Source organism: Camelus ferus, chromosome 9 (assembly GCF_009834535.1).
Source record: "Camelus ferus isolate YT-003-E chromosome 9, BCGSAC_Cfer_1.0, whole genome shotgun sequence".
NCBI lineage: Eukaryota > Metazoa > Chordata > Mammalia > Artiodactyla > Camelidae > Camelus > Camelus ferus.
The window spans coordinates 34,519,713-34,534,224 of NC_045704.1; positions in this window are offsets into that span (position 1 = coordinate 34,519,713).

Consider the following 14,512-nt stretch of genomic DNA (forward strand, 5'->3'; position numbering starts at 1 on the left):
GTGAAGGGTAATAAAGTGAAGTGCAGTAAAACAAGGTGTGCCTGCAGAGAGATACTAAAGGATCATTCATTCAAACGGAATTGAACTAGCTATTTTCTTAAAAAAAAAAAAATAAGACTTCACCTGCATTGAAACAAAATCAAAGCTTCAAAATATTTTCTGAATCAAACTGATATTTCATTCTGTTCAAGTATCAAATACATATTAGGTAGCTTTTTTTTCCCAGCCTAGAAAAATATTCATCAAATTCAACCATGTGTATTGCTTCCCTCTCATCATTTCAGTTCCCCTAAATTAAGTCACATTCCCTTTTGCTGACTGCCTTTCATATCTGTTTCATCTTTAATAGTATATATGCATGAATGACCAATAAAAATAGTCAAAAGATTTTTATCTAAGTTGGTATAATATTTCCTGTGTTCTCAAAGAAGAAATTTTGAAATTCATGGCTGAGGCACATATGATGATGAAACTGCCTCTTAAGACACTTTAAAGGAGTTCTGAAGGATGATCTTTTAATAGATTGCAAGTAGATGAAACCTGTCCCATTGCTATCCGGGTAGTTAGCCTCTGGGGCTTCTAGTTCTGACTTGCACACTGCTCAGCAGAGTCCTCTTTAAATAGGAGGGCTGGGGAATTGTATGCCTGTTTGATTATTTGTTCATTAGCTCATTCATTCATTCATTCAAAATATTCAGTGAGCCTCTCTGTGATACACCTTTAGTGGATCCAGGGAAATTAACAGTGAATAAATCATAGCCCTCCTTCAGGTTCACAGGTTAGTAGAGAAAACAGAAACGTCAGTGGATAAATCACCATAGAATAAGGGCTACAGAGAGGTAACAGGGAACTCTGAGAACTCTTTATGTTTCTGATTAATGCTCATGATCATTTCTTTTATCTGTAGATGAAACATCTATTTCCAGAGGATTCTGGTTCAAGGAAATAAGCTTATCATCTCTGTTTAACTGCATTCTGTCATGCAGGAGGTACTTCTAAACTTCACAAGGACTTCTAAATAGTGTCAGCTGCACAACTGTCAGTAGACTGGGCTTCGGTTAGAAACGACACAAAATAATAGTCGTAACCAACTGACTGTGAACCTTGGGTCAGGCACTTTTCAAAGCACCTTAATTCACTGAGGCCTTAAAACTATGCTGTAAGGTGGGTACTGCTGTCATCCCCATTCATAAATATTGAACCTGAGGTGCAGAGAGTATGAGTAACTCCTCCAAGCACACCATTTGTGGATGGTTGAGAATGCACTTCTACTCATTCAGTGGAATATAACCTGGGGAGGCTCTCTTGAACTAACTCCCTCCTATTGGTTCCTTCTCTTTCTCTCACAAAAATAATGTGCAAAATTTTAAAGCAAACAAACAAAAAACCAAAATAATTGTTCTTCTTGAGTGTCAGGGTTCTAAGTTAATAGACATTTTTTCTTTTCTCAGAAATTGAACTCTTTGTCTTCTATGAATACTTTCAAATAGGTCTAAAACAAACAACTTACATTTTTAAAAAAGCATCCACTTGAAATCTAATAGGTAAAAATTTATATTAAAAATTACATAAAAGATATAAAAGTAATCATCTAATGTTTCTTACAATGAGTCAAACCTAATTTGAAACAAAATCAGTAAAGTTCAGGTCCCTAGATAAATTTAAGAAATATACACATAAAATAACTGCAAAATCATAGGTTATTCAAGAAAAATCACAAGAACAAGGCCTTCCCTTACTTGTCAAAGATAAAAGAAGATTTATTGAATGCTAGTGAAATAAAGATTTGAGCATTCATTCTGCCTGAGGGACTGTATCTTAGTTATCATTCCTAAAATTCTCACAACTTGAGACAATCCTTTGAATTAAAACATTGTCTGCAAAAAGCCTCTATACGCTATGTGTTACCTAAGAGGGGAGGAAGCTCCTTATAACATATTAGCATCTTGTGATAAATTATAACAGCTTAATTTGTCAAATTAGCCAACTACAACCTTGGAAAACATTCAGCAGAGATATAAAAGAATAAGACTCAGGAAAAGTCCTTTTTAACTAATGGTGAATCATTATGGCTTTTCATGGATTTTTGAAAATACTATTTCTTATTGATTTGTGAGAGCTCTTTATATATGCTAGTGATAATCTGCTGTTTTGGCCCCTTAAGCATGCCTTCTCCCTTCTTCTGCTAACAGAATCATGCTGTATTATGAAAAATGCATTCCAAGTAGTTTGTGTGGCACTGACCTACTGCTTCCCTGCCACAAGTGCAGTACATGATCCATGCCTGCCCAGAGACATCAGTGAGTAACACACTGAAATCTCAGAACAAAAGAGAAATAGGATCAAAAGAGAAAGAAACCTTCATTTAGCCACAGGGATGATTCAGTGATGGACCTGTGTCCTAGACTGGGTCCAAATCCTTCCAAAAGTGTCTCTGCTGGAGCGATCAGAGAAGCAGCACTCTTTCCTGGGGGACTTGTAGGCTGGTAGGATATGAGGGACTGGGCTGCAGGCACCCAGCATGGCTTCCTCGTGAAGGGAGCTTCAGGCCACTCCAGCTCTGGGCTCTCCAGCTGCAGAAGCTAGCAAACCCCCTTGTACATTTCAGCAAGTTTGATCTGGACTCTTCACTTCAGCCGAAAGCAGCCATACAAAAGCACATATTGAAGATATAAACATTATGTCTGTCACATATGCAGTAAGTGTTTTCTCCAATTGTGTGTTTTCTAATTTTGTTTAAGGAGGTTTCTGTCATATGGAAGCTTTTTGTTTTTAAGGAGTCAGTCCTTTCCCTCTTTAGTGTTTAGCTTTGATGATGTACTTCAAAAACCCCCCTTAAACTCCTTCTCCAACTGAAATTAACACATAGTTATCTATTTTTTCCTAGTACTTTTCTAGTTTTGTCTTTACATTTAACCTTTAATCCATCATGAATTTGTTGTATCATAAGGTTGTAATAGGTAGCCATTTTTCTTTGCAGACAGACAGTAATCCTAACAGTATTTGGTGAACAATCCAGTCTTTTTCCAATTATTTCAGTGCTGCCTTTACTTTGTCCCAGTCCATATTTATGCTTTGATTTTCATCTTGGCTCTCTATTGTCTTCCGTCAGGGGATCCTTCTTCCTGTACCAGTTCTGCACCAACATTAATTAATGGATTCTTATACCTGGTAGAAAAAGTTAACTCTCATTCTTCTTCTGGCTATTTGTACACATTTATTTTTGCATTAGTTTTAGAATCTTTTTTTTTAATTTCATAAAAACCTTGCCGAGATTTGTTTGGGACTGGATATGTGAATGAATTTAGAGAGAAGCAATATCTTTATTATTTTGATTCCTTCCCTGCAAAGATGCACACTTGAATTATTAAGGTGATTTTTATGTCAATCAGTGGAGGTTAATAACTTTCCTTACGTTGGTCCTGATCATTTTATAATTTTGCTGATTTTTTAAATGAGATTGTTTTAACCATTATGTTTTCTAAATAGTGTTTTTGATTATATAGGAAAGCCATTGGTTTTGCAATTAGGATGGTAAACCCTCTCGGTTCTAAAAATTTCTCAGTATTTCTTGGATTTAGCTGGTGAACATTTCTAATAACTGTAAATAACAGTATTTTTGTAACACAAAAACCTTATTTTTTATTTTCACTAATTACGTTGGTGCGCACTTGCAGAATCCTGTTAAAACATGTCACCTGTAACAGGACATGTTGGTCTTGGTTCCAGCTACAATGATATGATTCTAGTGAGTTTTAGTACTAAGATATTGACTTACTGGTTTGAGATTGTAAGTATGATAAAACTGTCATACCTACGTTAAAAAAGTATTCTATGCCAGTTTTACTAAGGTTTTTTTTTTTGTTCTTTTTTGCCTTTTATTTGTTTTTCACTGAGGCAAAAATCTACCTGTGAAATTCACAGCTTTTACTTGTTATAGTTTGATGAGTTTTCAAAAATGCATAAAGCCACATAACTCACACTTCTAACCAAATATGGAACATTTCCATCGTCCCAGAAAGTTCCTTCCTAGCTCTTCCATGTGGATCCCCTTCCACACCCTGTTCTGAGGCAACCATCACTCAGGTTTCTGTCACTACAGATTAGTTTTTTTCACTGAGATATAATTCACATACGATAAACTGCATCCTTTTAAAGTGTACAGTGCAATGACATTTATTATGTTCACAAAGTTGTACAATCATTGCCACTATCTAATTTTAGAATATTTTCATCACTCTGGAAAGACACTATATACCCATTAGAAGTCACTCCCCATCCCACCTCCACCCAGGCCCTGGCAGCTACTAAACTACTTTCTGTCTGTATAGATTTGCCAGTTCTGGTCCTTTCATGTAAACGGAATTGTGCAATATATGGCATTTTGTGTCTGGCTTTCAGTAAACATAATTTTTTTTCTTTTTTGTTAATATAATGTTTTTAAGGTTTGCTGTATTGTTGTAAGTATCAGTCCCTTTATTTTTTATGGCTAAATAATATTTCACTGTATGGATATACCACATTTTATTTACCCACTCATCAATTGGTGGATACTTGGGTTGTTTCCACTTTTTTGCTCTTATAAATAATTCTGCTATGAACACTTGTGTACAAGTTTTTATTTTTTTGTAAACATGTTTTCTGTTCTCCTGAGTATGTATCTTAGAACATAGGTTAGTTTTGCCTGTTATAAAACTTGACATAGATGGAATCATACTTCTTGTGCCTGGCTTCTTTTGCTCAGCATAATGTTTTTAAAATTCATTCATGTAGGTTGCTTCTTTTTATTGCTGAGTAGTATTTTATTCTATGAATATATCACAATTTGTTGATCCAGTTTCCCAAGGATGGACTTTCGGTCTGTTTTCAAATGGGGGCTATTATGAATAAAGCTGCTGTGAACCCTTATACACATCTTTTTATGAATCTGTATTTCAGTTCCTTTAAGTATACAGCTAGGAATTGAATTACTGGATCATAGAGTAAATGTATATTTAGCTTTATCAAAAATTTCAGTGTCTGCCAAGTGGTTATATCATTTTAAATTCTTCCCAGAGATGTATTCAAATTCTGATCACTCCACATCCTCATTAACATTTGGTACTGTCAACGTTTTAAAATCATATCTATATTGTGGGTGCGGAGTGGTATATAATTATGGTTTTAATAAATATTTTTCTGATGGCTAATGATGTTGAGTGTTTTGTGTGTGCTTATTAATCATTTGTCTCTCTTCTATTGCAATTGCCTGTTCAAGTCTTTTCACATTCAAGAAATTGTGTTGTCTTTTTAGTAATGAGTTATAAAAGATGCAAGTTCTCAATACTAGATACAAGTTCTTTGCCACATATATTTTTTGTGAAAATTTTCACCCAGTCGGTAGCTTGTCTGTTCCTATATTTGATGTGATTTGATAAGCAGAAATTTTAAATTTTGATGGAATCAGGTTTATCATTTTTTAAAATATTATGGTTATTTCAATTAGTATCCTTTCTAAGACATCTTTATCTACCTCAAGGTCAAAGAAATTTTCTCCTATGGTTTATTCTAAGAACTTTATAGTTTTAGTTCTTACAAGTAGGTCTATGATCCATTCCAAATTAACATTTTTATACAGTGTGAGGTAAGGGTCAAGTGTCATTATTTTTTCCATTTAGATATTTAGTTAACTCCAGTTATCATGTGTTGAAGGTTTTCCTTTATGGAATTCTTTTGGTGACATTGTCAAAAGTCAATTGATTGTGTAAATATGGGTTTATTTCTGGGATCTTTCTTGGGTCTCACTGATCAGTCTATTCTTACACTGTATTCTTATACTATCCTTACAGTATTCAGGCACACTCTATTGATTTCCAAAATATAGTTGATGTACAATATTATGTTAGTTTCAGGTGTACTACGTAATGATTTGATATTTGCACATGTTATGAAATGATCATCATGATTTGTCCTCATGCAGAGTTATTACAGTATAATTGACCATATTTCTTATGCTGTACACTGCACCCTTGTGACTCATTTATTCTATAACTCGAAGTTTATATGTCTTAGTCCCCTTTACCTATTTCGCCCACCCCTCCTACTGCTCCCTTCTGGCAACTGCCCATTTGTTCTCTGTGAGTCTGTTTTCATTTTGTTTTGTTTGTGTGTTTAGTTTTTTAGATTCCACATAAAAGTGAGATCATACAGTATTTGTCTCTGTCTGTCTGACTTAATTTTACTCAGCATAAGATTCGCTATATCCATTTATGTTTTGCAACTGACAAGATTTCATTTTTATGAGCAATAGTCATATATACCACATCTTCTTTATACATCTTTCTGTTGACAGACCATTAAGTTGCTTTCATATCTTGGCTATGGTAAATAATGCTGCAATGAACATTGGAGTGCATATATCTTTTTGAATTAGTGTTTTTGTTTCCTTTGGGTAAATACCCAGAAGTGAAATTGCTGGATCATATGGCAGATGACAGTTCTATTTTTAATTTTTTGAGGAACCTCCATACTGTTTTCTGTAGTGGCTCCACCAATGAACAATGCAACCAACAGTGTCCAAGGGTTCTCTTTTTCCTGCATTCTCACCGACACTTGTTCTTTGTTGTCTTTTTGATAATAGCCATTCTGAATGATGTGAGATGATACCTCATTGTGGTTTTGATTTGCATTTCCTTGATGATTAGTGGTGCTGAGTACTATTTCATGTACTTGTTGGCCATCTGTATGTATGCTTTGGGAAACTATCTAATAAGGTCCTCTTTGCATCTTTTAATCTAGTTGTTTGTTTTCTGATGTTGAGTTTATCAATTCTTTGTATATTTTGGATTTTAACCCTTTATTGGACATATTGTTTGCAAATATCTTCTCCCATTTGGTAGGTTGCCTTTTTCTTTTGTTGATAATTTCCTTCACCGTGCAAAAGCTTTTTAGTTTGATATAGCCCCACTTGTTTATTTTTGCTTTTGTTTCCCTTGCCTAAGGAGGCAGATCCAAAAAAATATTGCTAGGACTGATTCAAAGAGCATACTGTCTATGTCTTCTTCTAGGAGTTTTATGGATTCAGGTCTTACATTTAAGTCTATAAGCCATTTTGAGTTTATTTTTGTATGTGGTGATAAAGTAGTCCAGGTTGACTTTTTGCCTGTAGCTGTCCAGGTTTCCCAACACCATTTACTAAAGAGGATTCTTGCCTCCTTTGTTGTAAATTAATTGACCATATAAGTGCAGGTTCATTTTTGGGCTCTCTATTCTGTTCCATTGATCTATGTGTCTGATTTTGTGCCAATACCATACTGTTTTGATTACTGTACCTTTGTAGTATAAGGAATGAAGAAGTGTGCTGCCCCCAGCTTTGTTCTTTGTTCTTCTTTCTCAAGATTTTTAACTATTCAGAGTCTTTTCTTTTTCTATATAAATTTTAAAATTATTTGTTCTACTTCTGTGAAAAATGCCATTGGTATTTTGATAGGGATTACACTGAATGCAGAGATTGCTTTAGGTAGTATGGTCATTTTAACAACATCAATTCCATAACAACATAAATCCATAAGAACATAATATCTTTCCATTTGCTTGTGTTGTCTTCAATTTCTTTCATCAATGTCATAACTTCTGAGTACAAGCCTTTTACCTCCTGGACTAGATTTATTCTTAGGTATTTTATTCTTTTTGATGCAACTGTAAAAGAGCTTGCTTTCTTAATTTCTCTTTCTGATAGTTTGTTGTTAGTGTATAGAAATGCAACAGATTTCTGTATGTTAATTTTTTATCCTGCAAATTTACAGAATCAATTTATTCTAACAGTTTTTCCATGATGTCTTCAGGATTTTCTATACAGGTGACCTTGGAACAATACAAGTTTGAACTGCACAAGTCCACTTATATGTGGATTTTTTTCAATAAATGTACAAAAATGTATGTGTAAGAGTTGTATTGAAGTGGATAGCCTATTCTTAACATAGGATAGGTGAGTGATATTTAATATAAAATTAACAATGTGTTACTTTTCTTACTGTTTTATATCTTTGCTTTCAGAGAATTACATTACTGTACAGAATGCTTCTCTCTTATAACTGGAGAAACTGCTTCTCAGTTTATCATCACAGGTAAGAGTGGCTTTTAAAATAACGTAACAATGGGTTCAATACTGTATTATGAATATGATTGTAATACTGTATGCCATAAAAATTTTATAGCAATTCGTTCATTCGTGTATAGGCTAGGTTACCATGAAACAATTGTATCAGTTACATGAGGCTAACATAAACCAATTGTATCTCTGCTCCTTTGTTATCAATGTATGAATCATTATACCCATAAAGAAATATACATTTCTTTTTCACATTATCTTTTCATTTTCAATATCTGGTATTGGTAACATGTACTTTGTATCTACTGTGTTTTGTATCATATAAGCCAATATTGATGTAGGTACTGACAGGTAGACAATTCATCTTGTAAACGGGTGACATAAAATTAACAGTATTGAAAAATATAGTACAAGGCTGTAAATGTCTTTTCTCTTCCTTCTGGTTTTCCTAAAAATATTTTCTTTTCTCCAGGTTACTTCATGGTAAGAATACAGTATATAATGTATATAACATACAAAATATGTGTTAATCGACTGTTTATTTATTAGTAAGGCTTCCAGCCAACAGTAAGCTATTGATGGTTAAGTTTGGGGGCAGTCAAAAGTTATACAGAGATTTTCAAGAATGCAGGCAGGGAGTTGGCTCCCCTAGCCCTCGTGTTGTTCAAGGGTCAACTGTGTGTAGTACCAGGTCATCTGCCAACAGTGACAATTTTACATCTTCCTTTCCAAATTTGAGTTCCTTTTATTTCTTGTCTGATTGCCATGGCAATCCACGTTTGCTCTGATACCTCACTTCTGAAGTTTCTGGAGTTCTGACTTCTCACCAAGGCAAAAACTCTCTGTATTATTTTTCCTTTTGACCCTACTCTTCCCTAACCCCTGGATTCATGTGTTCCTAAGGCTCTCCAGGCCCCAGCACAACAAATTTCTTAGGTCTACTTGGAAATTTAGTTAAACATCTATTTTATCCTGTATTTCTTGAGATTATCTACAGAGAAAAAGAAGGAAAAACAATATTTAATAGGTAGAGTGATAGCAAAATTATTAAAACAGGTGGTTTGATTTTTAATTTCAGTTTAACATCCCCTGCAAAACATACACACGTATAATCTTTAGTCAAAAAACTGGAACAGGTACATAATAATGATAGAGAGAAAAGATGGTACAATGATGATTTTTTAAGATGTAAGTTTAGTAAAGTTAATGCTATAGACTCTGGTGAACACCCTCTTACAGCTTCACCAACTCAGTAAAAAGTCTTCTAAAATCAGCCTTCTTAACTTTATTTTGTCTCATTTCCCTTACTTTCCTTCCCTTGCAGAAATATTAAATTTCCTGTCACTTTGCCCAAGATGGCCTCTTAGTTTTGTGATATTGTCAACTCATGTGCCACTTAATTACATTGTTAACAAATTTTGTCATCTCTCAGCAATCTCTGATTCTAACTGTAATGGGGTTCTTAGTAGACCTAAGTTTTAAATTTTCAAAATTGGAAAGCCATCATTTTGAAATCACAAATGTTGCTGAATTCTAGAATAGGATTTGGAATTAGTGTTGGAAAAGAACTTTCCTTTTTTCCAGGGAGGTCCCATTTGAAGGTTGTTTTAGTCAACAATGTATATAAGACATACACATACCCACTGTTCTTGGAAAAAATCCTGAATCCACACAGTAACCAAAATGGAGACGCATGACACCGAGGCACTGAGTTCCTTACTGTGCTCCTGGGGAGTTGTCAATCTCTTTTCTTGTGAAATCTGCATTTAGACTGATATTTGCCTGAAGAGCACTTTTCCCCCAGCTGGGAGATGTGTCTCTGTTTTAACCTAAACATTGCTCACAAGAGATTACAAATTATGGAGATGACCCAATCTCCCTTTCATCTATCAGGCCAAGAGACGTGACAAGAATGTGGACTTCTGGGTTTGTCTTGTCCAGGCCATGAGGATTTAATGACATCCTAATGGAGGAGCACAGGCCTTTCCCAGCAAGGGAGGAGCTGTTCCTGTTATTAATCAGGCTGGGGCAGGAGAGGAGGCTGGTCTTAAACTAGAGAAAAGATTTCTTCCTCTCTCTGAGGTCAAGAAAAGTTGGGTCTGGAATCTAAGGAAGGAGCATCCTTGGAGGTGACAGGGATAGGAGACACCAGTTTAGCCAAGTGGAGGTAGACCAATAGCCAAGATGAAGCCCTAAGTGAGGTCAAGTCAGGGCTGTGGGCTCAAGAGGAGACCCCTGTAGTATTTACTGGTGGAGTGAACAGCTTGTCCAGGTTTGCCCAGGACTGGCACAGTTTTAAAAGTGTAATTTCCTGAGAACTTCTTTGGTTCTGGGCAAATTGGGCCACTTGATCAACGTGGGTGTTAGTCAGATGGTCTCCTTTGTGTTGTGCTACTGATGCCCCCAAGACTCCAGTAAACTTGGGTTGGAAGTCCCAGCTCTGTCTTAGCTGTGCTTTGGGAAATAAAGGGACGGGCACACATCCACATGTGAGGAGAAAGCTGTGCCAACCAGCCCAAAAGTGACTTTCCAAAGTGGAGAGAGGCAGCCAGCTGAGACCTTGAGTGTTTTGGGGGTTGGGGGGTGGTAATTAGATTTATTTATTTATTTATTTATTTATTTATTTATTTATTTATTTATTTATTTATTTTTAATGGCGGCACTGGGGATTGAACCCAGGACCTCATGCATGCTGAGCACACTCTACCACTGAGATATACCCTGCCCCCCGACCCAAGACCTTGAATATTAACCAGGACTGGTTACAGGAACACTTCATTGGCCCCAAGAGAAAGGTGGGGGAGGTGATAGTGATAGGACAAAGACCAGACTTCCTTCGGGGACTTAGATTATCATTTGAGTATTAAAGAGAACTCTTGACCTTGAAGCTGGTAAACTTGGGGACATCTGGGTTACGTAAACTTCTAGACATCTTCCTATATGGTATGGAAAAATACATACCATCCTCAGAATTGATTTTCCATTCATTTCTTTGGTACCAAACATATGTGACGTTTTCATTCCTAATGCCGTGTGTGCCCATGTAGAATTGTGTATACATTAGGCTCTTCTTCAGTGGAAAGACTTAAATAACAGTCTTAAAACCTACCTAAAACCTACCTCTACCACTTCCTAGTTTTAGGACCTTAGGAAAATATCTTAGGTCTTCGAAGCATCACTTTCTCTGCGTCTTTCAGTCTTTTAGAATCACTCAGGAGAATTAAATGAGATCATTTCTGTCAAGCAGGGCCACATTATGGAGTCTGTGGGCCCTTGTCACATTGCCTTTGTAGACTGCTTCCTCTATAAAAAAGGATTAAAAGACAAATATAATCCACGTGGGATTCATTACTATATTCATTATTATTATAATAATTTTTAAATTTTATTACATGAGTTGATAATACATTAATATATTATATTATTATTATACTCATTGTTTTCTTCTGATTTGAAAAGTAATTAAAACATTTCTGTGGGCCCTGGGCACTGTGGCCTGTCAGCCAGCCCTGATGTCAACACTTAGTAGGTGCGCTCCCCAATTTTTATCCCCTTCTCTTCCATTGCACGTCAAAAGAAAAAAATTCTGAAAACTTCAAGTGGCAGATTAAAATTCAAGAAATAAAGTAAAAAGAGAATGTTCCCCAAGCCAGTGGATATCGGTAACAGCAGGTTTCACTTATAGTGAATATCACTTTACTGCTTTTAACAAACTTCAAAGAAAATGTTGTAAGGCCATTCATTCTACATGTCTGTTTCACATCAGTCACAATTATATCCCAGCTTCACTTCTCTCCCCTTGTTATACCTCATAAATTGTGTAACTAGAATGTATGTGTAGTATATGGATTACATTAGGAATTGTCAGAAGTAGCCTGATAGTAAGCATTTGCAGTCACTCACCCCCCACCCCCGGCATATCTGAACCGCTCTGAAGGTATGTTAATACACTGCACCCGGAGTAACAGGGCACAGAAAGCTCAGGGAAGGGACCCTGCATTCTTACCAGCCCCTCCAGAGAACTAAAATGGCCATTGTGACATTTAAACAACAGTGCTACTGTTCTTATGACAAGTACATTCACTTCCCTGTTGAACGGTCGTACAAAACTAAAAACAAAAATCAAATTTCCACTGAGAATGAAACCTTGTTTGCAGTACAGAGTTACAATGTGGGTTTCCAGAGCGGCTTAGTTGAGCCCCAGAAATGTCATTCTAGCAGTGAGGAGTGAAATGCTGTTGTCATATAAGAAATGCTCTCTGCCGAGTGCCCGTGATTGGGAGAAACTTCCCTGGGCTTCCAGCTTGGTCATCCTCTGCTCTTTTCATTTATGGCGAAGACCCCTGGGTGTCAGCCTCCAGCCTTCGCATAAGGAAACAACTACAGAGATGAAATGGTAACCTGGGGCCTCTCTGGCAACCACATGGACAGCAGCAGAGAAAGTCACCTTCCCTCCAGCCTCCCCACCCCCCACCAGGAGTTCTGTCTCCTCTCCTTGCAAAGAACCAAGGAAGTGACTCATCAGTGACCAGCAACTTTTTCTGTTTAAAAGATGTAAAAAAAAAAAAAAAGTTATATATATATGTCAAAGAATACAGATTCCTTGCTCTAAATGAAAGAGCTTTAATAGATTTATATTTATCACCCCTCTTGCATTTATAAAATTCAAGACTGTCTCGTTTATCTCACACTGTTAGAGAGAGAGCTGCTTCCCACATGTGGCTTTTCCTGATAACCCAAGCTTTCTACCCTTTGAAGCACCAGCACTTGTTAAAATTGAATCTTTTTTTTTTTTTTTACAGAAAAATTCCCAAAATGTTACATGTCTCCCAGGCTTTTAAAATAGACTTTCCTGAAACATAATTTAGCCTCGTGGTGGTCACCCTATGGCGTTATGCTAATGCGTGAGAGGCATGATGGTGAAAAGACCCTGATGTCAGGCTGGGTTGCCCTGAAACTATGATGCAGCCCTATTGACCATGAATCTTTGAGCATCTACAAATCTCTGAGTGCTGACATAGAAGGGGAGTAGAACCTGCTGCCTCTGAGAGATGCTGGGAGTGTTAAGTGACCTGCGATGTATTTAAAATGTTCAGCATGATGCTCGGGAGATCGTAAGCATTTAAAAAAAAAAAAAGTGTCATAAAACTAAATGTACAATAAAATAAAGAAAATGAATAAGCAAAATTAAAATGTAATAAAACTATAATAAACTGAAAAAGTATTGCTGTGACAACAGAGATGCCTTCAGAAGCTTCTTAGGAAGCATTGTTAATTCCACCTACCCAAAATGGCCCTAGATCATCACGCTTTTTGAGTTCCTTATCTCATCAGTTTTACTGGGCTAGCAATTCTCCCTTCTCACTGGGGTCAGTGCCTACTTCTCGTCATATCACCTCTAGTATTTTGCGCCAAACGTCCTGTGAGATGGGAAACCACATAAACAAGCTGGAGAGAAGTGTTCTTAAGTAAGAGCAAAAGGGTTCTCAAGCATGGCTCTAGATGTTTTTTTCTGAAGCGTGGGGGTGGTTGGTGGTTACTATAACCTTTGTTGTATTTTATTAGTCAGGATGGGCTAGATTTTGATGCAGAAACAAAAAACTCCAAAATCTCAGGGGGGCTAACACAGCAAAAATTTGTTTCTTATTCATTTTATGTGTCCAGCTGGGTTGCAGGACAGCTCTCTTCAGCATGATCATTACAGGATCCAGGCTGGCAAAGGTTTCATCTCAACATGTGCTTCTAGGGTCCACATGTAGGGGAAGCGGAAGTGGTGAATTACTCAGTAGGTCTTAACAAATTCTGTAGGAAATCACATATGTCTTTATGCTTACATTTCATTGGGACACGCAATCAGCATGGCAACACTTAGCTTCCGGAGGGCAGATACATGCAGTACTGTCATGGGCTGGCAACAGGATGGGGGACAACTGGGTTTTCTCCTGCATGACTTTGGGTTTATATATTTTAGGTAATAATAATCCCAGCTCATGCTTACTGAGTGCTTTTACTATGTTCCATTGGCAGTGGTAAGTGATTTCCATGTGAGAACTGTTTCCCCCTTTTTACACAAGAAGAAATTGACTCAAACTGGTTAGATTGCCTACATATAGTCTTAAAGATAGTAATTACATGGTTAAATTGATACTCAAAGCAAGTCTGTCTGAAACCAAAGCCCACATTCTTCACCACCTTTTTCTGAATCTCAAATACATTCCAGATCACTGAGATTAATAGACAACATTGAAATAAGTAACTTATATAATTGTTTTGTCGGTACAATTTTATCCACCAAGGAATGTTCAGAACTTGCTTGGTCAGTTTCTTTTCTCCATTGCCTTTCCATCAGAGGGACTGCTTTCAATTTAACAAACATATTCTGAGCTTTTACAATGTGTTTAGCTGTGGAACATGCCATGAGGG